The following is a 25,835-nucleotide window of genomic DNA, read 5'->3' on the forward strand; positions in this document are numbered from 1 at the left end:
CAAGGACAGGCAGAGAGCAGCTTTAACGGGAAAATCAATTGATAGGAAAGACAAATTAATGCATATTTTTCAAAAGTGGAAATGAAAAAAGAGGGCTTGTCATTAGGATCTCAACCAACAGGCAGAAAATAAACCCCTGCTAGTCAGTGGAGATCATTGAGGTGATAGGATCAAAAGGGAGCTGGTTGATGTGACGCAGAACTCCTTAGCAGCTCTGCACCCATTGCAATGAGCAGTACCAGACAATGCTGCAACAGAGCTCCTGGATGCTCCCCTTGCAGCCAACAGGAATCTTTGTTGCTGAGTCCCGTAGCAGCCAGGATAAGAAGAAAGAAAAGCTGGTGATTAAAGTGGTACACTAGGACACAAGAGATGTGGATTCAACTACCTGAAAAGAGGCTGTGCATTAATGACCAGCACAAGAGATGGGGACTCTGTTCCTACCTGTGCCACTGGTCTCAGTGCAAGTTGTGTCACCTGTCTGTGCCTCAGTTTCCCTATCTATAAAATGGGGATAATGGTGTAAAGTGCTTTAGTGACTATGGATGAAAAGCATTAGGCAAGAGCAGGACTGCACCCTCTGGAACCTTGAGCAAGTCACTCAAGGATTTCTGGGCTTCAGTTCCCCACCTGGACCATGGAGAGAACACACCCTCCTGAGTACTACTGGTCCTAGGAGTCGGAGCCCTGCACCAGGACCCCACTGTGCTAGATGCTGGACAAACACAAATCAAACAGATGGTCTCTGCTCCAAAGCATTTCTTGCTTAGATTGCAAGATCTCCAGGGCAGGGGCTGTCTCTCACTCTGTGTGTGCATGTGTGTGTGTATGATCTCAGCTCAGGACTCTTGGTGCTACTGGGATACAAAGAAGTCATAAACACCAGGATTGGGCCCCAAGGACCTGAGGCTGCAAAGTCACACATATGAATTGAGTTCAAAGTACTCAGCTGCATAAGCCTGGGCTGTACAGTCTTTCATATTGGGTGTCTCCCGTAGCGCTTTGCAGTGTGAAATAATCTTTACAAAGCAGTGAGGTATTAGCCAAAAGGCAGGATAAGCCATGTCTTCGAGCATCATCCAGCCTTCAGAAGAGAGAGAGAGAGAGAGAGCAGTTATAGGTGCTTTTTGATTTGACTTGGTTGTGTATTTCTCTCTAGGCAGCTCTATGATCAATGCACCATATACGCCAACGCGCCTTGTAGTCTTACCCGTTTGCCATTACTTTCAGCAGCCTACAGGAGGTGGGAGTGATTTTTTGTTAACTTCTTGCCTTTGGGCAGAGCTGTGCCTGGGCCACATTTTAGCCAGTCCGGGGCAACAGAAAAGGGCTTGATTCATCAGCAGGACAGCGATAACGAGTGGCCAAGCAAGAGGGGAATTAAAAGGCACAAGCAAGGGAGTTGGGAATTGGACTGAGATGCAGAGTTGCCAACATTCAGTCGCGTTCAAGGTGACGGGAGCTACCAAGGAGAAGGCTTTCGTGTTGGCAATGTTGAGATAAGGTGAAGGGAGAGAGGTGCCCCCGGGGAGCTGAGCAAGGCAAGGTCCTGGGGCAAGTGGGGGAGTTCACAGAGTGTTTTAGAGGCAGGAAGGGGGAGGGTCCTGAAATGAACCGAGAGTCAGTGGACTCGTCGGTAGATGGGGCTGCTGCTGCGGCTTTGTATCTGCGTATGTGCCAGGAGATGGGTCGTCACGGGGACTGGAGGAGGCTCTGGAGAAGGGACAGTGCTTGGCTATCCATAATGGCACTGAGCCCACAGACCAAAGGGGAGCCACACTGATCCCACCTATCATATCCACAGAGCAGGTGTCAGATAAGCAGCTTAAATACAGGATTTTCTTGGCTGCACGATCCACTCCAAGCTGCAAACACTGCTCAGGCCGGATCAGCGAGGCTCAGCAGTGCTGGGGCTAGTGGGAGCTCCCATGCGAGGGCAAGGCATGGCCAAAAGAGCCTGCCCAATGCATCCCTACAACGGGTGCTAACTAGCGAGGGGGCTGAACCTCAGCGGGTTTGGTTCCCAGGAGTAATGGGATTAATAGCCACCGAGCACTGGGCTGGAGCTGAAGCTGCACCAGCTGAGAGGCCTAATGTGAAAGCAGATGCACAGAGGATGTGGAAAGGGGGTTAGTGTAGAGAAAAGGCAGAGCAAGAAGAGCTCTGCTAAGCAGACAGTGAAATCCTGAGGTTTCTTATTTGAGCTGTCGTGAATCCCTTGACGGGGCCGCTGGGATCTGGACAGCGCCGCTCCCAGGATTTCCATGACCCCCCCAGGACCGAGGGACTTAATGGCTCAGAGGGTGACAATGTCATATGGGGCCTGAGCTGGCCCCACAATGAAATCAATGGCACAGGACCCTGTCCTGGGGCCTTTTGACTCTCCAAATGAAATTTTCCACAGGAAGTGTCTGCGCTCGGTGAAAAACGTCGACTTTTGGACAGAAAAACTAAAAGCTCTCGCCTGAAACTTTTCAGCTTTTGTCTGAAAATGCTACAGGTTTGGGGTGTTTGAGTTTTCTACGAAAAGCTGGAATTTTCTGCTGAAATTTTCAACAATTCCCCCACCTCCTCCACCCCTACACTTTACATCCAAATTTTCAGGGAGGAAAAAAAACCCCAACAAACCACTTTCCAATCAGCTCTGTGTTCTAGTTTGGGCTACGTTACAGGTGCATACATGCTGTGCGAGCCCTTTCTTCCCTTCTGATAGATCACATCAGCTTCTCATCTTTCCGTCAGCACTAGCCGTGTAGCAGGGATTTGCCTTCGACATCTTGGCTGTTGCACAAAATATTGTTGATTCTGGTGCTCTGCAAACCTCATTGTCAGCAGATCTCTCCTTTCTTTGTGGAGTCTGATGACATTTTGCTTTCTGCTTCTCTGGGAATTTATTCCTCCATCAGATCTTCACTTTAAAAATGCTTCTCTGGATAAGATTTATATTGTGCACGTGAAAAATGGTCTCCTACTTTTTCGTATAACCAGGAGGGATGAAGGAGGACCCTGAAAGGAAGCCACTAGTTTGGGACTGAGATGGGAGTCCAATTCCTAGTCCTGCTACAGTTGTCCTGTGTGACCTCGGGCTAACCACTCCAGGCTCTGGTATCAATGCAGCAGAGCGTACGCTTAACTTTTAGCATGAGTATTCCATTGACTTTGATGAGACAACTCACATGCTTAAAGTTCAGTACATATGTAAGTGCTTTGCTCAATAGGAATGCTCTTAAGCGTGTGCTTAAGTGCTTTGCTAAATTTGGGCATTGGAGCTTCAGTTTCTTCATCTGCGTAAAGCAGGTTAGAATATTGACCTGTCTCCCAGGGCAGGTCGGGAAGGTGAATTCGTGAATGTACATGAGATGCTCAGGTATTGCATGTTGCCAGCAGACAGAGCTGAGCTCCACTTTTGGGAGAAAAACCCAACTCCAGATCCAATCTGCTGATGTCGCTAAACCTTTGGGATGAACCTGTGCTGGCGCTTTTCCTCTCTCCCTGAGCGTTTGCGACTTAGTTATTTTTCCCTGTTTGAAATGAATCAGAGCTCAGGAGCCAAGTCCATTGAGATCCGAGGGAGTTTTGCCAGAGTAAAGATTGCAGGATTGGGATTGATGTTCATGGTCATACGTCTCTAAAGAATTATACAGCATTTCTGCAACCCCCAGCTGAGTGTCTGGGACAGGTCCTGCTCTGTGCCCGACACACAGAGAAAGTGAGTCTGTTGTAGTCTCCAGCTAGAGAGCCTGACTTTTGCTTTGGAGTCCCTGGTTCAGTCCCTGATGGCTTGCTGAAGATGGTTGTGGTCACATGTCCCTCTACAGGATCTTATCCATTCAAATACTGGTGTAATTTATGCCCATTCCCAATGGGGCAAAGAAGGATGGCACCTAAATAGTGGAGTTCATGCTCATCTTTTCCAGGCTATTTTTCCTTTCAAAATGACTGATAATGAATTTACATATGTAGTGCGTTTCCTGCGGAAGGATCCCAGAGCATTTTGCCAGCTTGTAACAGCAGGTAATCAGCACTCAACTGGGATGAAGCTTGGCAGCTTTTGTTTCAGCGCTTGGCAACAGTTTAGGACAGGAAGTGAAACAGACCACTCTAGCCAACTGAAGTGGGTATTGAAGGTAGGTGAGGGAACTTCTGTTATTAGCAATCTTCTGTTGGTGGCAGGCACTAGCTTGCGAGCTACACGGAGCTCTTCTTCAGATCTGGGGACGGAAATGGTGTCTGAGTTGCCAGGACCCTTCTACTCTTGCTAAAAGTGCTGTGGGATGGTTTTAATCAGCTTTAAGGGGTCAGAACTTTGGATTTAGGACTCACTGGCTGCAGCTGCTGAAAACCACGTTACATCATCAGTTCCGCAAGGACTCAAAGTGGAGAGCACCACCCACTGTACCTGGGCCAGTATTACTGTCAGTGACCGTGCGAGGCCATTGTTCCTGTTGATGTGACAGCACACACAGCTATGGCACCTGGGGAGCACCAAAAGGATCCGACCTGCTTCAAAGCCTCCATAAATCCTGCTTGTATCTTTGGAAGCACGAAGCTGCCTGTGATTGGTGCTATGTAAATTAATACATAATAGTAACAGGAGGAACATGCTTGACTAACCTAGCACATCACCTTTGTTGATAGGTTTAGCAGCAAGATGCTGATGGAGACAGAGCAGGCGGCAGCTTGCATCGAAATGAACATGTTTAGTGGCCTGAAGTCTATAGTAAAAGGCAGAAACACACCTTCATTGTGATCAGTAAAATCCTGTTACAGAAATACTGCCTGGCTGCGGGCGTATGTAACACACTGGTGAAGCATATGACATGGCTTGTAGAGAGTAACAGCCTACTGCTGCTGCTAACTCAGGGGGTTACTCCTTTAGATTATCATTATTATTTGGGTTATAATAGCACCTACAGGATGCAGCTGAGATCAGGAACCTGTTGTGGTATTGACATAGTACGTGACAGTCACTGACAGTGTTGAAAGTCTAAATAAAAAAGATTATCCTCATTTTACAGATGGAAACTGAGGTACAGAGAGAGGACATGACTTGCCCATGGTCACACCAGAAGCCTGTGACACAGCAGGGAATTTTGTATCCAAAATTTTGTATTCATGAGTCCCAAATGAGTGTATGAGATCCTCCTTGATTGGTAGAGAGTGGTGCTGAAGGTGCAGGGTTCAGATCCCTACGAAGTGTCTTTACATGTGCTCTCCCAAAATGTTCTGACCTAAGATTTTGAGGTGCTAATTCCTGCTTCCCTGTGAACTGTTCCCGGGCGACAGGCTCCATTCTCAACACTTCTCATTCCTCCAGCAGGCCAAAGTTTTGCAATTGCTTCATCGCAATTAATTTAAAACTTTTTGGAAAGGTTAAGAGCCAAGGAAAGTGGCGGGGGGGGGGGCAGAATAATGCTTAGTAGAGAGCATATAAAAGGCAGAGCCTCTGGCGTTTTCACTGAAGTGTTAAATGGAATATGCTGTCATGGAAGGAAGGCTGAAAACATAAAACACTCAGCAGCAAATGCCTGGGGTTGGGGCTTTCTTTTTTACTCTGAAATTTAACCAAACTGCTACTGATACAAGCTCAGGTTCTGTTTTTAATAAATAATAAGTGTCCCTCCAGCCAGCCATCTGTCTGTCTAACCACGTATATATAACCAATGTCCTTTAGCACCCTCAGCTTCTGGTCTCTGCAGTCAGTGGTTCTCCAGGCAGGGGACTTATTGTTTATGGATTGTCTGTGACGGGCCTGCTTTGCATCTGGAAGGCTGGTCTTGTGGTTAATGCGCTGAATTGGGACCGGGGAAACCAAGTCATGACTCTGCCGTAGATTCTTTGTGTGAGTTTCTTAGACCCTGTTGCAGGCCAGACCTCTGCATGTGCTTTACAACCCCCACTAACTTCAATGGAGCGTAAGTATATATGTAAAGTTAAGCACATGCTTCGGGGCTGCCACGAACTGGGATGTTTCCCTGAATCAGGATCTTCATCTTTCTGGCTGAGAATTTCAGAAGTGATGTTGGGGGCCCAGCTTGGAAGCCCTTGAAGGGAGCTGCTTTTCAGAGGGTGGGGGCTCAGTTACTGTCTGAAGATCAGGCCCCTTTAGGGTGTTGGACACCCCAAATGATTAGGTCTCTGTGTCTATGTCAAAATAGGGGACTAACATTTCCCCAGCTCACAGCAGAGTGACAAGGCTCAATTTCTTGGTCTTTGTGTGGCAAGCCTGCACAAGGGGACTATGTACAGATTAAAATAATAAATAACAATAATAATCCATTCAGGCATCTACACCATGCTGATTACAGGCTCCACTAACAATACAGCCTCACTGCTTCCAAGTATCTTCTCAGGACAGTTGTGAATTCCTTTTATGGGGCCCTGGTGAAGCATTTTAACACAGCTGCGCGGCTCTCTCCTAGCCTCCATTCTGAATGCCAAATCCTGCCGCCTTCGGGTGGAAGGGAAACTTAAGCGAAAAGGAACCGAGGCAAGCCAGGGTTGTTAGCACAATGGCATTCCTGATGGCCTCTGGACACAGATTGTGTGTGCTGGAGCATACGCCAGACGGCCATCCAGGGAGATGGGAAAGCCTGCTTGACAATGGCATTTTCAGACAGCAGAGAGGGATGTTTGGTACAATGTATTAGATTTGGGAGGGCATAAAGCTTTAATCAGACGCTGAATATTGTTCTTAGCCCCCAGGTGGGAAAGGAGCAATGTCAGTGCCTTGCTGAAGATACTGGCATGGAAACATTGCAAATGATAAAGGGTCCAGCAGAGCTCTCCTGAGTCTCGCATCTCTGAGCTTGACGTCCGAGGCAGGAAAAATCCTGGAGAACAACAGCAGGGTTGCCTCAACTTTTTGAGGGCTACGGCTAGTGGTTAGAGCAGTTGACGCAGGCCAAGACTCCTAGGATGTTCTCTCAGCTCTGGCACAGAGTTTAAGGCCAGAAGCGCCCCTCCCACCCCCAGATGCTCTAGTCTGACCCCCTGGAGAGCACAGGCCACCAACACCACCCAGCTCCCGCATGCTCAACCCAGCAACCGAACAGCCCACCAGAGACTAGACTACGATGTGCCACAGGCAGAGGATAGGAGGGTCCCAGGCCCAAGGCCCCCACAGTGGCAGGGAAATGAATATAGATAGCCCCAGGTAATACTGGCCAGTGACTCACACCCCCATGCTCCAGAGAAAGGCAACACCTCCCACCCCGAGGTCACTGCCAGTCTGACCTGGGGGAACATTCCTTCCCCACCCCACATATGGCAATCAGTGAGCATGTGAGCAAGAACCAGCCAGCCACGCACCCATCAGAGAGACTGCTCGATGCCACTTCACAGCCCGCCTACCCCACCCAATGTCCCGTCTCCAGCCGTGGCCATCCGTGATGCTTCAGAGAAAGGGGATTAAAAAACCCCAACAGAATGAATGGAGGGGGGAATATCCCTTCTTGACCCCCTCAGGTGGCCAGCTGAAACCCTGAAGCATGAACTTTGGGAACATAAGATACAAACTGGAAGTGAGCCCCAGGGCGTTTCAGCCCTGCCCCCCACCATCACAAACAACCCCAACATACAATTCCACTCAGAAATTGGTTCAACTCTCTCATTAAACTGAAGAAGTTGTTTTCCCCACAGCTCCTGTTGGGAGGCTGTCCCAGAGCCTCACCACATTGGTTAGAAACCTAGTTTCCAGCCTGAAGTTGTTCCTGGGCAGTTTATCCCCATTTGTTCTTGTGCAACATTTTCCTTTCACTTCAATAGCTCGTCACCCTCCCTGGTATTTGCCCCCCAATATATTTAGGGAGAGCAGGCATACCCTCCTCAGCCGTCTTTTTCCTGGACTAAACAAGCCAAGCTCTGCCAGTTCTGTCTCCTAAGCCCTCAGTTCCCCGATCATCCTCGTAGCTCTTCTCTACACCTGTTCCCTTTTAAATTCATCCTTTTTGAACATGGGTGACCAGAACTGGACATGGTGTTGCAGCTGAGGTCTTAGCAGTGCCTTGTACAATGGCACTATCTCTCCTAGAAATGCCACACCCGAGGCATCACACTTGCCTTTCTCACAGCCGCATCACAACAGTGGCTCAGTCATCCTGGGATTTGACCCACACACCCAGGTCTCTCTCTTCCTCTGTTCTTTCCGACTGATGAGCTTGCATCAGAAATTCAGCAGATCCTCAGGGTGTGACCTTCCGCTTTGTCTCATTGAATTGTCACTCTCATCTTCAAAGCCATCCAGATCTTACTAAATAATATTCCGATCCTCCTCTTTACAGACAATCCCTCCCAACTTTATATCACCAGCAAATTTCCTTAGCACACTCTTTCTTTTTGTGCCAGAGTCATTAATAAAAGAAGTTTGATAGTTCACCTTTCAGCACAACCCGTTGCTGTCTCCCCTGTAGCCAGTTCCTCACCACCTGGTAGTTCTTGTTCTGATCCCCATCTTCCCTTCCACTCAGCTCTTCTTGTCCACCATGTACAAAGGGTTCATCTGCATGGTCACTAGGACTGTCTGTCAACATCTGCAGAGACAAATAACAAGGCGTCAATGAAATTCACGTCACAACCTTTTCTGCGTGTTAACACATCATGATTTTTGCCTGCTCTGGCAACTTTACTCAAGCAACTTTAAAAGACTCTGCTCTCCAGAAGACAGGCAAACAAAGATCTGGAGCTAATTAGGGGTACAGGTGGGAGGGCATCAGGTCTTGGAAGAGCAAAGCGTTGTGGTGATGAAGTAAGTACTTCTGTTAGCCTTCTGTGCCCTCCCCTTTCTCCAGGTGAGCCCAGATAATAACACTTATATAGCACTTTTCATCAGTAGATCTCAAAGCATTTTACAAAGAAGGTGAGTATCATTATCCCTATTTTTACAGATGGAGAAACTGAGGCACAGAGCAGCAAAGTAACTCGCCCAAGATCACCCAGCAGGCCAGTGACAGAGCTAGGAATAGAAGCAAGATCTCCTGAGCCTCAGTCCAGGGCTGTCTCCAGAGAACGCAGGGACACACTGTGCCAGGTTGACATAAGTGGACCAGAAGCCAAAGGCATCCAATTAGCACTAGGGGAAATGAACATGGGCAGTGTCCAAGGAAGGCAGCATCCAGCACTAGCAATGCTGCCTGGAATCGTATTAAAGCACAAACAGAATCCTCTAGACCATTCAAATAGCTGGTGCCCGGCTCAAAAGAAGAATCTCGTCTCTTTTGCCTCTGCTGTAGGTATGTAACTGAACTGGAGAGTGGTGCCCTGGTCGGAGAAACCTGCCACTTAACCTTGATTGCGGGGGTGGTAGTGGTAATATAGTGGGTAATAACATTGATTTTTTCCTGTTGAATAATAATGGCAGGGCTGAGTCCCAGCTCTGAGGTGAGCGGAACATTCTCACTACAGCCATGCCAGGGTGCAAAGCCAGGCATGCTGCTGAGTGCAGAGAAGCTGGCGCCGCTCCCCTGCCCCTCTTTCACTTGCCGTCTGACGCCTTCCATTGGCCAAAAGCTCAGCCTGGTCCACAGCACAAGCTTCTGCTTGCTCCACAGTGTAAAAAGGCGGTGGGGTAGGGGACAGCAGAGACAAGAGACGTTAGTGTTCGAGAAATCTGGGGCAGGGACTGTGGGCTGTCTGATTGGTACAGCACCTTGCACTATGGAGCCTGAAGTTGGTTGAGGCCTCTTGGGGCTCCCACCATACAGGTGATTCATAAAGAGCGAAATCCCTATTTTTCCACATGTAAAGAGCACCCATGAACTTTCAGCCCTCAAGTGCCAGCTGTACAGGAGAATGGGATGGGAAGGAACCTACCCAACAAGAACCAAAGTCTCCAGGCCAGAGCACAGTGTGTGCATCTCTGTAACATGCTGCAGCAGTTTGGAGAACAAAACAGCTGCTGTCTCGGCACACAGAGGGCTTAGAATTTTAAAGGTGCAGTGCACAAAAAAAGGCAAAACTACCTGTGAGCAGGTCATGTCGGGGTCTTGAAGGACTTGCATGAGAGCAGTAGCTAGCTGGAACGGTGATGCAAGTCAAAGGAAAGTACAAACAGGAGGAAAGAGAGATGCAGTGGTGGGTGGGTTAGAAATACTTATGGCAAGTGAGTGAGTAGGTCTGGACCGTCTGCTAACACAGCGTGGCTCACTGTCTCCCCCTACTGGAGAGACCACATATGTCAAGGTTTATGAGCGCTATCACCATCACCCTTTAGCTCAAATAGTCACGGTTTGTGATTTTAGATCAAGATAGCCCAAGTTCAGTCCCCTTAGACAACTCATTACAGATGGCGATTGCAGATGGATAGGTAGCCTTTCCCTGCTCCGGATAACGCACTGCTCTGAAACTAGAACTCTCACTGGAGCAGTATTCCTCCTCCCAGGGCTGCCACTCATCCTGACAAAGGCCAGGGAATTATTGCCGTAGTGCTCGGGAGAAAGCCAACAGAGTGACAACGTTTCTTGGCAGGTAGACAGAGTATTTCTGGGGAAGAGACAGACCGTAAAACGGTGTGTTGGAACAGACGTTGCAGGGCCACAAGGCAGCTGTCGACTCCTTTCTGTTAATTTAATCAAGCTCTTTTATATGGGTTTACTATGGTTTCCGAAGAGCCGGTCTGCTTAGGAGGGGCTGGAGAGGGTAATAGGAAATCTTGGAAGAGGCAGCCCTTGGAAGCACAGCAGGGAAGGATTATCCCTGTAATATACAAATGCTATGCCTGTTTGAGGTGGTGCTCTGTCCCCCTCTAGTGGCACATACCGGTTGATGAAGCTGCTACAGCCTTGGCTAAGAACCATGTGGCTTTTGGCTCATGAATTTAGCTCCTGAAGTCCCAGATTCGATCCCACCCACCACTGACTGGGTCTGTCAGCGTTACACACGCTTTTGGGGGCAGGACCCATCTTTTTTGCTCTGTGTCTGTACAGCACCTAGCACAATGCAATCCCAGTCCATGACTGCGACTCACAGGTGCTATTGGAATACAAGTAATAATAGTAATATTAGCACCTAGGGTATCAGTTTCTGGAAATACCAGTAGAGTCAAGGAGGTGGGCATTAGAGAAAGGGGTGCCATAGGTCAGAATGCAGGATTTGCAATAGCAGATGCTTTTCTTTTCAGTGCACTGGGCTTGATTCTCCATTGCTCTGTACCTTGTGCAGTCATTTATGTTTACACCACTATCAAATGCTGCCATGCTGATTTGCAACTAATACCCACTCTGCTGCGGCGTGACTGACTGTGCCAGTGACCTGGCGACTGAGAACCAGGCCCTCGTCCAGACACAGACATCAGCTGTTTCCCGTTCATTCTTGCTGCACCTCTGCCAGGGCAGGATTGTTCCCTGTGGCACGTTGTCTAGTGGGGTGCCCTGTCTACTTGCCAAAGGCCCAACCAACAGGACTCCCACTGCTTTTCTGGGGGAGACTATTCCCCAACCTAAATAACTCCCTGCTACTCTGCATACGTTTCCCCTGCTTAATTCCATCCCAGCCCTCTTGACTATCCCCCCGCCAGCCGTATCAGCCACAATAATTTCTGCCTATCCTTGGCATTTACACCATTCCATTTCCCATCTCTTCCCTTTGCCCTATTCATTTCATCCTTCTCCTCATTTATTAATGGACCTGCTTTCTCCCCAGCACTTCTCAAGCCCCTGATGTAATTGCAAAAGCCATTGCATCCTGGATCAAACCCCAAAGCCAGTGGGAATTTTGACACAGCGAGAACAGAGCAAAGAATTCAGACTTCTGGCCCCGGCAGAGCTAGAGTCCTTTCTTTCACTACACACACACCTTCTTGCAGTCACTCACTGAAACCCCTCCAAGTTTATACCTGGAGATCTACTTGCCAGCTACCTCCACCACTGGCAGCTTCTCCACGGGACATGCAAACGCAAAGTCAAAGTGGAGGTGCTGGCTACCACAGGGCAAATAGCGTGGTGTTGAGTTACTGGAGCTACTACCAGTTCCCAGAAGGAAGCGGCCTGTCTTTCCCTTAATTCTGGACGTGGCTCTCTGCCTCTTCCGGACTGCTGGGTCAGCAGCTGGAGCGATGGCTGGCTGGCAGGACTGAGCCAGAATCGTGTGCACTCAGGTGCAGACTGTCAGTGTTGTGCTACAATAAACCAGGCAATTCAACCTCCGAGGCCTGTGGCCACACACTGCAAAAGTAGCTTTCCTACCCACCCGCCTTAGCCGGCTCTGCTTCAGGAAGATGCTCAAGACCAAGTGGGTGGCTACAACGTTTGGCAGATCAGGGGTTTGCGAGGGGCACTCGCTCTGCCAATCATTGCAAGGAAAGCCACACTTGCCCCAGAGCTCAGGGACCGTCTTCTAGCAGCAGCAGTGAAGAGGAAAAGCCTCCCAGCTGATATTGACCGGCGTAGACAAACATGGCCTGATGCTGCCAAGTGGCAGAGGTGAGCGTGACCCGTGGAGATGGATAAGCATGACAAGGACAGAAACAAGCCTTGACACATTGGGTTGGGATTCACGCATGCTGCCTTTTTCATGCATATTTATGGAGGCTCGGGGAGAGTTGATAAAACAGGAAGGGGGGGGACTTATGGACAGTCAAGACCCGAATGTCTGAGCAACTCTGAGCAGCTCAGAAAAGCGCGACCTGATACAGGAAAATGTGACATTTCTTGTCAGCAAGGTTTTTAAGGCAGAGTGGCAGAATAAATTAGCACCAGCGAGGAGCCAGCACGTTTCTTTTAATTATCAGGAAAGGTTCTGAGGCATCAGAGTCTGTTCACTCTTGATGATAGAAAGGCATTTGTCACAGCTCCCATCTCAGACGCGTTGTTTACTCAGAGCAAGGCATCCAGAAAACAAATACATGGGAGGAGGGGGGAAAAAAAGCCAAACTAACAACTGTGCCCCACCCCAACCCTCGTGAACTTGTCAGGCTCATGGCAATGAGACTGTGACAATGACAAAGTCATCAGCGGGGTCCAGAGGAACAGGCCTGTCTGCGGAGAGCAACGGAAGAACATTTCAGCATGCAGCAGTGTTAGCGAGTGAGTCTCAGCCTGACACTCAACAGCAGCGAGGCAGAGGAGGAATATGGGAATTTCCACATTGGATCAGACCCAGGGTCCATGTAATATACTGTCTCTAACAGTGGCCAGTATCATCCGCTTCAGAGGAAGGTGCAAGAAACCCTGCCGTTATGGGATAACCTGCTCCCAGGAGACATTTCTTCCTGACCCTCATTAGTGAGAGGTTGATTTATGCCATGAAGCATGAGGATTTATATCCCTGCCAAAGCTCTCTGAGTCTGCTCCTCAGCTGGAGTAAGTCAGCATAGCTCCATTATTCAATAGATCTGTGCCAGTTTACACCATCTTTTTTTTTTAAATGCACACCATTGTAACTCTGGATGTTCTTCTTGGGTGTTGTGTGAAAATGTAGGTACCTGGAAGGGTGAAGCTCTGGAGAAAAAAATCTAGAAAGGAACTGGGGCCAAATACTAACATATTGCTAGGCTCAGGTTGTTTATTGCACCCTGCAAAATGGGCCAGTGACATGCCCCCGGTGCTACAGCAGACACTGGTGTACAGGGTCCACTCTACTGCCATGAGCAAAGCTAGATCAGCAATGAACTTGGCGCAGTGTGTTTTCCTGTGCTCTCTTCTTCATGCCCTCCTGGGGGCACAGCCGAGCCCAGTATGCTAGCTGCAGCACACGCAGGTCTATCCTACTCTGCCGGATGTGCATGGTCGTCCTCGGAGTGAAATAAACCTGGTGCTTCGGCATGTCACAGCTGAAGTGCACTGGGGAAGCCAACTGTGCCTGCAATCTGAGAGGATGCAGAAGTTCCTTAGGGCTGAAGTGAATCTGGAGATGTGTGTGGAGGCCAGGAGTGGCATGGCAATGAGTGCTTAAAGTCGGAGCTTCTGGGGAGCCCATCACTGGTGTTGTGTAGCAGGAGGCAATGCAGATGTGGACCAAAGCCCCAGCATCTGGAATAACTGGGAAGCAAGGCTGCAGTTCTAGCCTGAGGGGCATGGAGCAGAGCGGGGGCTGTAGGAGGATGGAGCCCAGAACTAGGAGAGCAGGGGAAAGAGGCAGGTCTGCACTCAGGTGCTTGGCCAAGCTGTTGGGTGATGCCAGGCTAGCAGCCAGGGGTGCTGCAGGAACAGACTTGGATGCATTAGGGGCTCTGGGGTGGGGCCTCCAGAACCTGGTACAGTAGTGCCAGGAGCTTGCCAGTTGCAGGCCTTGCAGAGCTGGGACTGTTGCTTGCAGAGCATCTTTCCAGGAATTACTTGTGCTCAAGCCAATTGAGTTTACCTCTCATATCCCCAGTTGCTAAAACATCTCCAGTTCACCCGCAAGATTCTCCAAGCTCCCCCAGTGTCACATGAGTTCCCACCGTCTGCCCACACCCCTTCCATGGGAGCAGATCTCACTGCAAAGCAGGGTTTGGGAGACACCACAAGGCCAGGGGGGTGGCTCAGTCCAGCTCGTCTGTCATCCTAATTAACAGCCACCAAGACTGCTTGCCCGATGGGGGCCCTTAACCTTCTGCTGATGTTGCCAGAGGGGCTGAGAAAGGGGCCACACCCACTCTGCAGAGGCAGTGAGATAAATACCTGTCCATCTAACTAACCCATGGCGGGGTGGGAGGAGTGGCAGATACAGATGAGGAAGCCAAGCAGATGTCACTCATCAGACGCTCTGTCATTCTGATTTCACATCAGGCAGAAGATGCCGGGGACTGATTTCCCTACTCGTCACCCAGATACAAAAGTTCTCCGGGCAGGGGACCCTCCAGGCTGCAGTCAGTCCAAGGGTACAAGTCAGGACTCCTGGGTTCCATTCCCAGTTGGGACCCAGCCTTGCTCTGAGACCTCACACAGGTCTGTTGCCCAGTTTACATTACCGGTGATGGGGAGGCTTAATCAACTGATTAATGAACATTTGTGAAAGTGTTTAGAGATCCCCAGCTGAGAGGCAGTGACTAATGGGATGCAGGGTAAGTCTGGGGGGTTGACACAAGGCTCGGATTTCGGAGAGCTATGCTCAATTCTTACCTGTGCCAGAGATGGTGGGTGTGACCTGGAGCGAGTCACTTGATCTGTCGTGTATAAACCAGTGGATGCTAATAAATTACACTTCTCCAATCCTATTTATAGCATAGGCTCTTCAGGGACTGTCTCTCACTATGTCTGTTCAGCGCCTTGCACCATGGGAGCCTGATTGCCGTTGGGCTCGCTAATAAAAATGCGAGGCAGAAACCTTTATGGTATCTGCCAGGCTGCTGCCCCAGCTCTGGACTTACACAGAATTTTTTAAAAAAATCTTCAACATAAAACAAAAGATGCTCCAAGCAAAAATGGTTCCCTGCAAAGTGGAGCGCTGGAGAGGAGGCTCCTAAATGCCCGTCTCTGCCCAGAGTCCAATGTAATATGCTGTAATTCTATACCAGGTACTCTCGATTTAATCATCAAAACGCCTTGCAGGGGATTAACTATCAGTTTCCTCTTAATCACTATTGATATAATGAGATGAAGACATTAAGCTTGGGCTGGGGGGGGGGGTGCGGATTTTGCTGCTCTCCACTTGGCAAAGGCTTATGAACCCAGCTGAGGTATATGAAATGCAGAACCACAGGGGAAGGTGAGCAGGTTAGGCTGGGGAATGTTTCTGAGTGAGTGCTCTTGCCCCAGCTTCCCTATGGGAGAAATCAGCAAATCGACAAGGCTGGGATCCCACTCAGGTTCCTGGGGTCACTCTGGCCAGAAGTCCATAAGTCAATGGCAGTTTTCACATGTGATGCTGATGTCCAGATACCCAGCGGCAAACTTTGGCAATGGGACAGCGTGAGAGATCTTCAGCCACCTAGAATTTCTATGCGGCGTCTCAGAACTAACCCAAAGAACAACCCGCATTGTTGAGTCTCTCCTGCTGGTCCAGAGAGCTAGAAAGCTTTCTTCCAACCAGCCCAAATGAACACGCACTGGCCCTCGAATGAAGCTTGAACTGGATTTGCCAGGGCTGGCCCCATATCAGAAATGGGGCGTGTGTCTCTTTAAAGAATATTTAGGCACTTTGGGGTCTACAAAAGCTCCCTTGGAGATCCTTCGCAGAAGGATTCACGATACACGTCACCACGTCTACCAGCTACCCAAGTGACTCCTGGAGGTTCAGCGGTAGAGATCTGTGAGGCAGATCTTTGGGCCAAACACAGCAGCTGTCCTGCAGGGAGTCACTGGGCCCTACTGAGTGCAATGGAGAATGGACTTCTGCTAGAGATTAATTTGGCCCCATGTTTCCCTTTGTTTAAAATTTCTCAAAGGGCAGCACTGGCCTCACCTGTTTACAGTGACACTTTCTTAGTTTCCTGGGGCCAGAGCCTCAGCTGGCCTAAAGCAATGCTGACTTACATCAGCTGAGCATCTGGCCCATTGACTCCAAGGGATCTACTCTGATTTACACCACCTAGGGATGTGCCTTTAATCTTCCGAAGAATGGGGCTCTGGCATTTCCCCTGCAAGGTGATTTGCAAGCCCTGCTATAGGGCAGCCCTTGAGGATGCTAAAAGCATGACATGTAGATAGCACTTCCCTGCCCCCCTCCCCCAAATCCTTCTCAAGTACCAACATCAAAAACAAGGAAATTAAAAATGTAATTCAAGGAGCAATAAATCCTTCGATAAAAGAAACACTAAGATGGAAGGAGAGAGGCAAGCTTTATCCTCAGATAGTTTTGCTCTTTTTAATTCCACAAGGATGACTGCTTTTCAGACAGGAAATGTTTTCTATCAGAAATTATCCCCACCCAGCCTAATCTCCCTATATGTAAAGATTACCAGGCAGATGTGGCATCAGTCCCTTCCCTGGGAATTGGGTGATTTCATTTGAAATCCTCGTTCTGGGGCACAAACTGGTTTCTGCGCTTCCCTCGGTGTAGATGGACGTTCTGCTAGGGTTTGGGATTGGCAGCAAAGATTAGAGGGACAAATTCTGTTCTCAGTGGGGAAAATTCAGAAGGTCTACCTTCCCCTTAAACCTCATGTTGGTGCTGGAGGTTTAAACCCAGCTAATCCCCTATGTCAAAGGGTCACCACGTTATTATGAATTATGTGTACTGCGGTAACAGCTGGGAGCTCCAATCATAGAGCGGAGTGCCATTGTGCTGGGTGCTGTACAAAAACCGAACAAGACAGCCTCTGCCCTAAGCAGCTTACTGTTTCCACACAAGACAAGAGACAGATGGGGGAGCCTGAGGAAACAACAACAAGAACTGCTTTCCCTTTCTTGTGGTGGGGCACGCTAGGGGCAGGAGGGGCAAGACTGCCGCAGCCAGTGAGTAACTTAGAGCAGTCTTTGGGATGAACAAAAATAAATGCCAACATAAGTGGTGAATATGTAACAGCTCCCATCTTAACCACCACACTGTGGATTGAACTGGGGCCCTCCAGAAATTAAAAGCACTAGCTGCTACAGCTTGAACTGAAGAGCCAGGCTCTGTAGATAGGACTCGCATCCTCTGTGGATGGGGCCTCTAGTACATTCACCAGGGGGTTATGTACACGCCTCCCACTGCCAGTATCTGGGTTCCTCGAGAAATCTGTGATGAGGATGCTTCATTCAGATGTAGCTTATAAGACTGCCTTAAAAGGGAAGATGTCGAGGGGAAGGCTTTGAGCTCAGCTCTTCAGCACCAAAGCACAGACTTCTGCCACTTGAGTAACTTTGGTAGCTGGCAGCAGTAGTACGCTGTTATCCTCTGTCAAGCAGACCAGCCCCTGGATAGGGGACATAATAGACACTGGGCCAATATTATATAGATATACAGGAATAGAAGAGAAGTTAGTTCTCTCCCCTTCCTTCCCAATTATGAAGGGTATCAGTGAGCTTAACAACAGACTGGGCCCAGCTCAAACCTAGTGTAAGTGGATGGAGCTGAGCCCAAGAACACTGGATCCAGCCCCAGGAGTTGTTCTAACTGATGCCTGGGTGAAACTGTCCTCAAGGGACCACCCAACAGCCCAGAACAGCCAGAGGACATTGTTCTCTGTTTTTACTTCCTATTCCCCCAACCCCTAGGGCTGTGAGAGGATCCACATAGGGCCATTATATCAGCTGTGCAGCACTAGATCATCCCTTTTATGCCAGGGGCACTTCCCCAGGGGGAGATCTAACTGGCTTCCAGCGCCTTGACCCTGCTGGAGCAGCTTAAAGAGGCTAGGATACAGGCCTGAAAGTGGATCTAAGAATCTACTTGCTGTGTGCTGAAAAATGAAGCAAGTTTGTAACACAGTCAGTGTTTAGCCAGGGATCCTTCCCCCAGGCTCTCCTCTCACCCCGTCTGATTCGTAGAGAGTAAACGCCCGTGACATAAGGATTATAGTTTTATCTATGCATCATATTTTGCCTAGGGCGAGGCGAGAGAGATTAGAAGAAATAGATCAGAAGTGGCATGATTCATTATTATGAGGCGAATCAGAGTTGGGGATCACAAGGGCAAATTTAATAGAAAACATGTCCAATCCATGATGGTAAATTTAATTGCAGCTATTAATGAAGCCTATTTAGAATGTATTATGTATCTGGCACTTTAGATGCAGCCCTCAATTCATCTTCGGTGTTAGATCGAGAGTCTGATGGAAGATTTTTTCCCCTTCCTTGAGAACAATTGGGGTCAAAAAACAACCTTGTTCAATCAATCAAATGTGATCAGCCAGCAATCCGCTGCAAGTCCAGAGAACCACGTGAATGCGGCGTGCTTCCCTTAACAGAGACAGGATCCAAGAAAGACGGATGGAGAGTGAGCCTTGGATAAAGGAAACGTTGACATCAGAAGTCTTTAAACCAATAATCAAAATATTTCTTTTCTGAAACGTGAACTGATAACATCAATTGTTTTTTTCCCCCACATGAACAATGTAGTGAAATGGACATAGATTTGCAAAATGTTTTGTGTCATCAAATCCACATTTTCACCCCCTCCTCCCCCACAAAGTTTACCTAACTCTTCCCATCACATCAATCCTACTTCATTTCCTTTCCCTCAAAGAACTGTCTGCGCAGTCCTCCAGACAGCAGATCCCCTGCTGCTTGTGATTGGGGATGAAAGCCTACAGGCTGGATCCTCAGTCTGAAAACCAAGCTTTAGGGACGCTTGGCTGAGAGAATGCTAACAAAATGAGTTAAAAATACAAGTGTTACCTTAATCAGCTGAAATGGGTTAAACAGGGGAATTGATATTGTCATTGCTGAAAAGAGGCGCCTGCTGCTCAGGAGAGGGGGAGCTTTGATGTTGGATTCACTGCTCAAAGCTGTACATGCCTCGAACATGATGAACCCATTTCTCAAGCCGTCCCACCGGGCACATGTCAAATCTCAATGCCTCTCTGAATTCCTAGCAGGCACCTGATTGGGAGAGAGCCCTGCTTCCTCGTTCACATGGCACTGTTTGAGTTCTTTTCTGTCTTCATCAGCGATAGAGAGAGTCAGAGGGTGGATGGCATAGCTTTGAGCTGGCAGGTGATGCTCTGGGAGCTTAGAGCATGAATTGCTTTTGGCAGGTTCAGATGTGGAAGTAAATTCACTAGTAGTAGGTGGAGTCGACCACCGAATAGCCAGGAAAAGTCTGAGCCTTTCCAAGCAAACAAACTGGGATGAGAAATGGAAAGGAGATGGAAATGACATGATGGTCAACAGACCGGGCTCAGAAAGTGGAGGTTCAGGGTCTGCGTGCTAGTTTGCTGACAAGAGATGCCAGGCAGTGGTAAAGCCAGGCTCCACATGCTGAGTCGAAAGGAAGGACGGTTTTGTGTTTAAAGGACCGGAGGGGGAATCTTGGGAGACCTGGGGTCACTTCCTTGGCCTATGTCAGACTCTGAGTGTGGCTTCAGGCAAGTCACCTTGTCTCTATATCTCAGCCCCTCCCTGGAAAATGGAGATGAGACTATCACTTATTAGCTCCATCACAGGGGCGTCGTTACGATGAATCCTATGCAGACAGTGCTTTGATCCTATCAAATGCTACAAGTATTATTGGCGGACAAGGTTTCCCTTCTCCAATCAGGAAGCCGAAAGAACGCCATGTGACCAAGGTGACCACTCTGTCATCCACTCAGTCCTATCATACCTGGTGCTGAGCTGCCGAGTTTCCTCAGCTTCTGTTGGCTACAGTGGAAGTCTTGCGGGTTCAGGATGGTTGAAGGACTTGGGCTTGAAAACCTGAGTTGGTATCTCTGTACAAGGAATGGAGAATCATGTATTTCCCCTCCCCACCACATAAATCTCACTGGAATATTTCTAGCTACCATGGTTTCTCGGCCAACAAGATAACAAAAGAGAATGCATGTGAGGCTGAGAGGTTTTGGGCAATTACAGAGTCCCTCAGTCCCTGGCCAGCAGTCCATTTGAACAGTTTCTTCGTTCCCCTCACCCCGTATATTTCTAGGCAATACTTGGGAATTAAGCAAAAATTGTAATTACTTTCTGTAGTTACAAAGGCTTGTGAGGAAAAAGCCTGTGATAGATTCCAGATTTTATCAGAGCCGACAAGGAGCATTACTTGGGCTGCATTAGAACTGGCACTTCGTCAAACAGTGAGGTCTGCCGAGACCAGCTCCTGGGGAAGAATGGACACAGGGATTCGGTCTTTTTAAACCTGGAAATTTAACATGCAGGTGGGATTGTTCTGCTCAGCTCTTGCGAGTGAAGAGACAGGGTGAGGTATGCAGTATGCTGCTCCCTGGCACTCCTGTATTCTGCCCCTGCCCACCTGCGGCTGGCTGGTCAGGACTTGCATTGGGGGTGGGGGACACTCCAAGCAACACTAGGGTTGTGCAAGAAGCCCTGATGTTCACTCAGTTGGCAGCACACCCCTCCCTGAGTTGACACCCCACCATGGTTCTGGGGGCGGACTTGAGGTCCCAGCTTCTGGATGCGTTGTAAAGACTTCAGCGAAGTTACTTTACTTTATGGCAGGCAAAGGCCTTGCCCTTCGGCTTTTCACCCACCTAGAAGATGACTCTCCTCCAGCAACCCTGCCTCTCCAACCCCAGCACCACAGTGGGGCTTTGGGTTCCACAACAATGCAGCGACAATGATTCACACCAGCTGGGGACTTGGACCTTTAAACTGATCTCAATCATTTGCAATACTTACACATCCCGTGACCTCTGTCACGTGCTGGGATGGGAGCCTTGGGGTCCAGACTAAAGTCCACGTTGGGTCATTACATGCAGCCTCCCTTATCTAGAAGAATTTTAGATATTCTTCTTCACTTCCAGTCCTAAAGCATTGACCATTGGTGTGTGGCTGTGAAATATCCATCAGTTCCATCCCAGAACCGGCTGCATTTCTGCAATGAATATAGCAGTTACTCTATAACCCTGATTTATTGTTTGGAAGTCACTAACAAGCAGAATAATAGTATTTTACAACCACTTTGCACAGGTGGAAATGACTATATGAGGTGCAGAGACAATGGAGACTCAGACCTATGATTTGTAAAATCAGGTATTTCCAGTAAGATTCTACCCCGGCCGGTCACTGGCACTGTCATCCACCTGGAGAACTGCTGAAATAGTGAACCATTCTTCACAGGTCTAAGAATCTAATTCCCTTGTCTCGCAGAAGAAGCTCAAGAGTTCATATTTATTGTTCTCTGTAAGTCTAGGTGTGGGCAACAAATATTCATGGACCCCAAGTTTTATCATGAATGAAAAGTCACAGCAGTGAAGTATGGTTTAGAGCCATTTGCTATTTGTCTGTTTTAACAGTGTCCACCATCCAATCAAGAAGCAAAAGCATCTGACGTAGGGAACCAATCATGCACCATGAAAAGAAATGGTTGAGGAACAAAAAACCACGGGGGGAGGGGAATTGTAAAAATATCCCTCCCCCCTTCTACCATTGTGAAATTCAAAACTTCAATAATATTTTTAGTTGAGATTTTAAAATTCAAAGATATCTGGATCATCTTTAACCATGAGTAACTGCTGAGCGGACAGTCAAAGAGAGTACCTCCACAGGCTTAAATTTGTTGACTCAAAGTCTCTGGTTAATACCCACGTCACAAGACTCACCGTCCTGGAGCACCCCCTTATGGTATGGACTGGCACAGCAACACTCCCACCTCAGTTTACCCACAATGACCTTCAGCCTCTTCCTGCCGTAGAGGGAATTTGGCCCTTCAGCCAAGCTACGTTAGAGAGTTCAACCCTTTCTGAGGTAATAGAGTCCTATAGATAAAGTCCAACCAAAAGCACAAAAACAAAGAATTCTTCAGCCCATCTGAGCTCAGTCTTCAGCCCCCTTCCTTACAGGCAGCCCTCCAGTTGCAACTGCCTGTCTCCCTGCTGGCTCCTGGGCCCCAGTCATCTGAGTCAGGTTTATCCTCCTACCAAGGGCCTCCAACAGGCTTCAGTCAATTCTGAGCTCAAATGCAGTTTCTTGCCTCACATCTGGGCAGCCTGTTCACTTTCCTCCTCTGTTGGCCCATCTGCCCTCCACCCCGGCCAGCTCTCAACTGCCGAGTTTTCCTCTTTGTAAGTCCACACCCTGCACAGGTCTTGCAGGTGGGGCTAAATACAGAGCTGACTGGCCCAATGCTTCATGGCCCTTAAAAAAACAAACAAACCTTGGCTGGCTTTTCCCTTTATGCGGTTGCATCTGTGTTGTTTGGAACATTAATTCTACCAGTGACCTATATAAAGTCCATAGTGATTCACCCAGGGCTTCTCTCTGGTGGGTGTTTACACACACACCCCTTAAAGTCATCTCTGGGCTGCATTTATTGTTTCCTTGGCATGATGGAGAGTGCCCAAGTTGCTCTTGGATATGGGCCCTGCGCTTGGCAGACTCGGCTTGTTGAAGCACTGCCAGGGTTGGTCCCACGTTAGTAGCCATGACAAGGGCTGTCTCCTCACTTCATAGTTCTCTTTGTGTTAAAAGAGTAGGCAAGGGGCCGGAAGAGGTTTTGTTTTCAAGTGACCTTTCTGAAAGGGCACAGGTTTTACAGCCTGCGGGCTAATCCAATGCCAACGAATGCCAGTCATGATAGATGGGACTTGGAGAGGACTCGACCGTCAGCCAATGAAAAGAACATGCCCTGTCAATGCTGTGAAGGAAGCAGAGCCAGTGATTTGCAGTGCATCATGTACTCAGCGGATTGAACTGCTTTTTTTTCTGCTTTGTGGGATAGTTGCAAGCAGAATAGAATTTACATTGGAACAGCCACACGGGGTCGGACCCATCAGCCATTTAGCTGAGTATCCTGTCTCCAGTGGCTTGTACCAGGGCTTCAGGGGGAGTGTATAGAACAGGGCAATTTTTGAGAGATCCATCCATCTTCTCCTCCCAACTTCAGAGGTTTAAGGTCACCCCAGCATGTGGTTGTATCCCTGATCATTGGCTAATAGCCACTGATGGATCTATCTAGCCCTCTTTTGAACCCAATTATACTTTTGACCATCACAACATCCCCTGGCAGTGAGTTCAACAGTGTAATTGTGCATTGTGTGAAGATATACTTCCTCATTTGTATTCAACTCGTTGTCTATTAATTTCAACAAGTGACCCCTTGTTTTTGTATGGTGGGAAAGGATCAATACAATATCTGTTCACTTTTTCCGCACCATTCATGATTTTATAGATCCCTATCATAGCCCCTTAATCTCTTTTCTAAGAGGAACAGCGCTAATCTTTTTGATCTCTCCTCATGTGGAAGCAATTTCAGACCCTTGAACATTTTTGTTGCCCTTCTGTGAACCTTTTCCACTTCCGCTGTATTCTTTTTGAGATGGGGCAACCAGAACTGGACACAAGGTGTGGGTGCCTCATGGATTTATCCATTATTTGAAATTATTATTCACTGAATTTCTCTTCAGGCTCTAGACTGATCACAGGTTTCGGAGAGTGTAATTCACACACATGCAGAGAGGCAGCACGAAGTCCTTTGTGCCACATAATCCCCGCTGAAGACTTCAAAATACAGCTGGAACTGGACATAACAGGTGCATACTCCTTTTCCCTGCAAAACTGGGACTTTTGCCCTTTTAGAACGCTGTAGGGCTATTTGGTAGAACAGACCTCATGAGTTCAAAGTGGAAGGAACAAACAGCCACATATTTTCCATTACTCTTATTTCCCCCAAACCCCATTTTTCCTCTTTCCTCAATTTTTCACAAAGAAAAATCCAAATGTTTCCAATTTTTTCCACAAAAATAAAATAAAAACCTAGAACAAAAGTGTTTTAGTTTTTGGCTTTTCAGCTCTTCTTTCTCCACCCCTCTACTCCCGCCCTTTTCCCTTTATTCTGACTTCCCCCATCCCTTTCTTTCCATCTTGCCACTGTAAAAGGGAGAGAAGGGAATAACCCTCCCACCCAAAATATGTGGGATTTCATTTTTCACTAATGAAACAGAAAATGAAGAAAAAAAAACCTTAAAATTTGTCAATACATTTTTTTTTTGCTAAATGGTGATTTTTCTTTAAAAAAATGAACAAAACATTTCAAGCAGCTTCAATTCTGTGTCCGACACTCTGGTCTGCCTGAAAGTTTAACCCACAGCCTATAACTGTGAGATCCTTAAATGGGGAACTGCCAGAGAGGAGAAAAGTGCATCTTATTAGTGCTATTAAAACACACACTATTATTTGCATTGCAGAAGCACCTGGAGGTTCCCCATTGTGATAGGTGCTGTACATACACATAGCCTGAAAATTCCTTGGCCTGCATCTTGCAAACCAAGCAGGATTTACTGTTGTGCCCATTTTACAGCTGGAAACTGAGGCACAGAGAGAGTCCGTGACTCAGGCAAGGTCACAGGTTCTGTGCTTCAGTTCCTTACCTGTAACAAGGGGATAAAGACATTGTCTGGCCCCACAGAGGTGTTGCAAGATAACTAGATAAAAGGTTGTGAGATGCTCAGTTACAATGGTAAGGGGGATACCTTAGATAGCTCTATCATATCCACAAAATTTTAATCTTCTATCAGCCCTGACTGTATCCCTTTAAAGAATATTGTTTCATTTTCACTGGCAAAACAGGTTAAAGAGGAAAAAAAACAGGGGGTGGGGTGGGGGAGGGAGGGTGGAAGGAATAATTACGTTCCATGAAATTAAAGAAAAGACAAGTGATGTAAAGAAATTAGTTCTCATACAAAAGGGTATTTTATAATGGACCTTTAAAGCAGTCCATCAAGCAAAACTAACATTTATTTGAAATGTTAAAGAGGAACCTTCAATCAGAGAACTGCATTTTACACTGTAATGAATTCAATTGACCTTTTGGTAGCAAGGAAACAGCATTGGTTGCGGGGAAGGGAAGATGCCTTGTTTGAAACACCATTTTATTTTTATGGGCATTTGCCCGCTAACTGCTGACTAATTCCTTGGGGTAATTAGGTCAGGCCTCCCAATTCAGTGCAGAAAAGGGATGCCCCAGCCCCTTCCACAACTCAGAAACCACTAGTAATGGGTTCTTTAGGCCAAAGGAATTAGCGGAGTGAAAAAGAGGGTTCTGTGGGGCAGGAAACAGGGGAATCCTTACCCTCTAAATGAAAGAAATGCTGATATTAAACCTAGCAATCGGTGAACAAGTTCCGATAAATTAACTCCCTCCCACAATGGTCATAAAACTTGAACTGAAAACCTCCATGAGGTTTGAAAAATTGTGTCTCATTTTCTTTGTTCCCGAGGTGTGAGGGGATGAGCTATTCTCATGAGATTCCCAGCTCAATTTCACAGTCCCAAGAGGTTCAGAGAAGCATCCAAACCTCATGCCACCTTTTCCAAATCATACCTGAATTCTAAACTTTTGGGAGTTCACCCCCGTACAACACCCAGCAGTAGGATGAGGAGACA

This window comes from Gopherus flavomarginatus, chromosome 22 (assembly GCF_025201925.1).
Source record: "Gopherus flavomarginatus isolate rGopFla2 chromosome 22, rGopFla2.mat.asm, whole genome shotgun sequence".
Lineage (NCBI taxonomy): Eukaryota > Metazoa > Chordata > Testudines > Testudinidae > Gopherus > Gopherus flavomarginatus.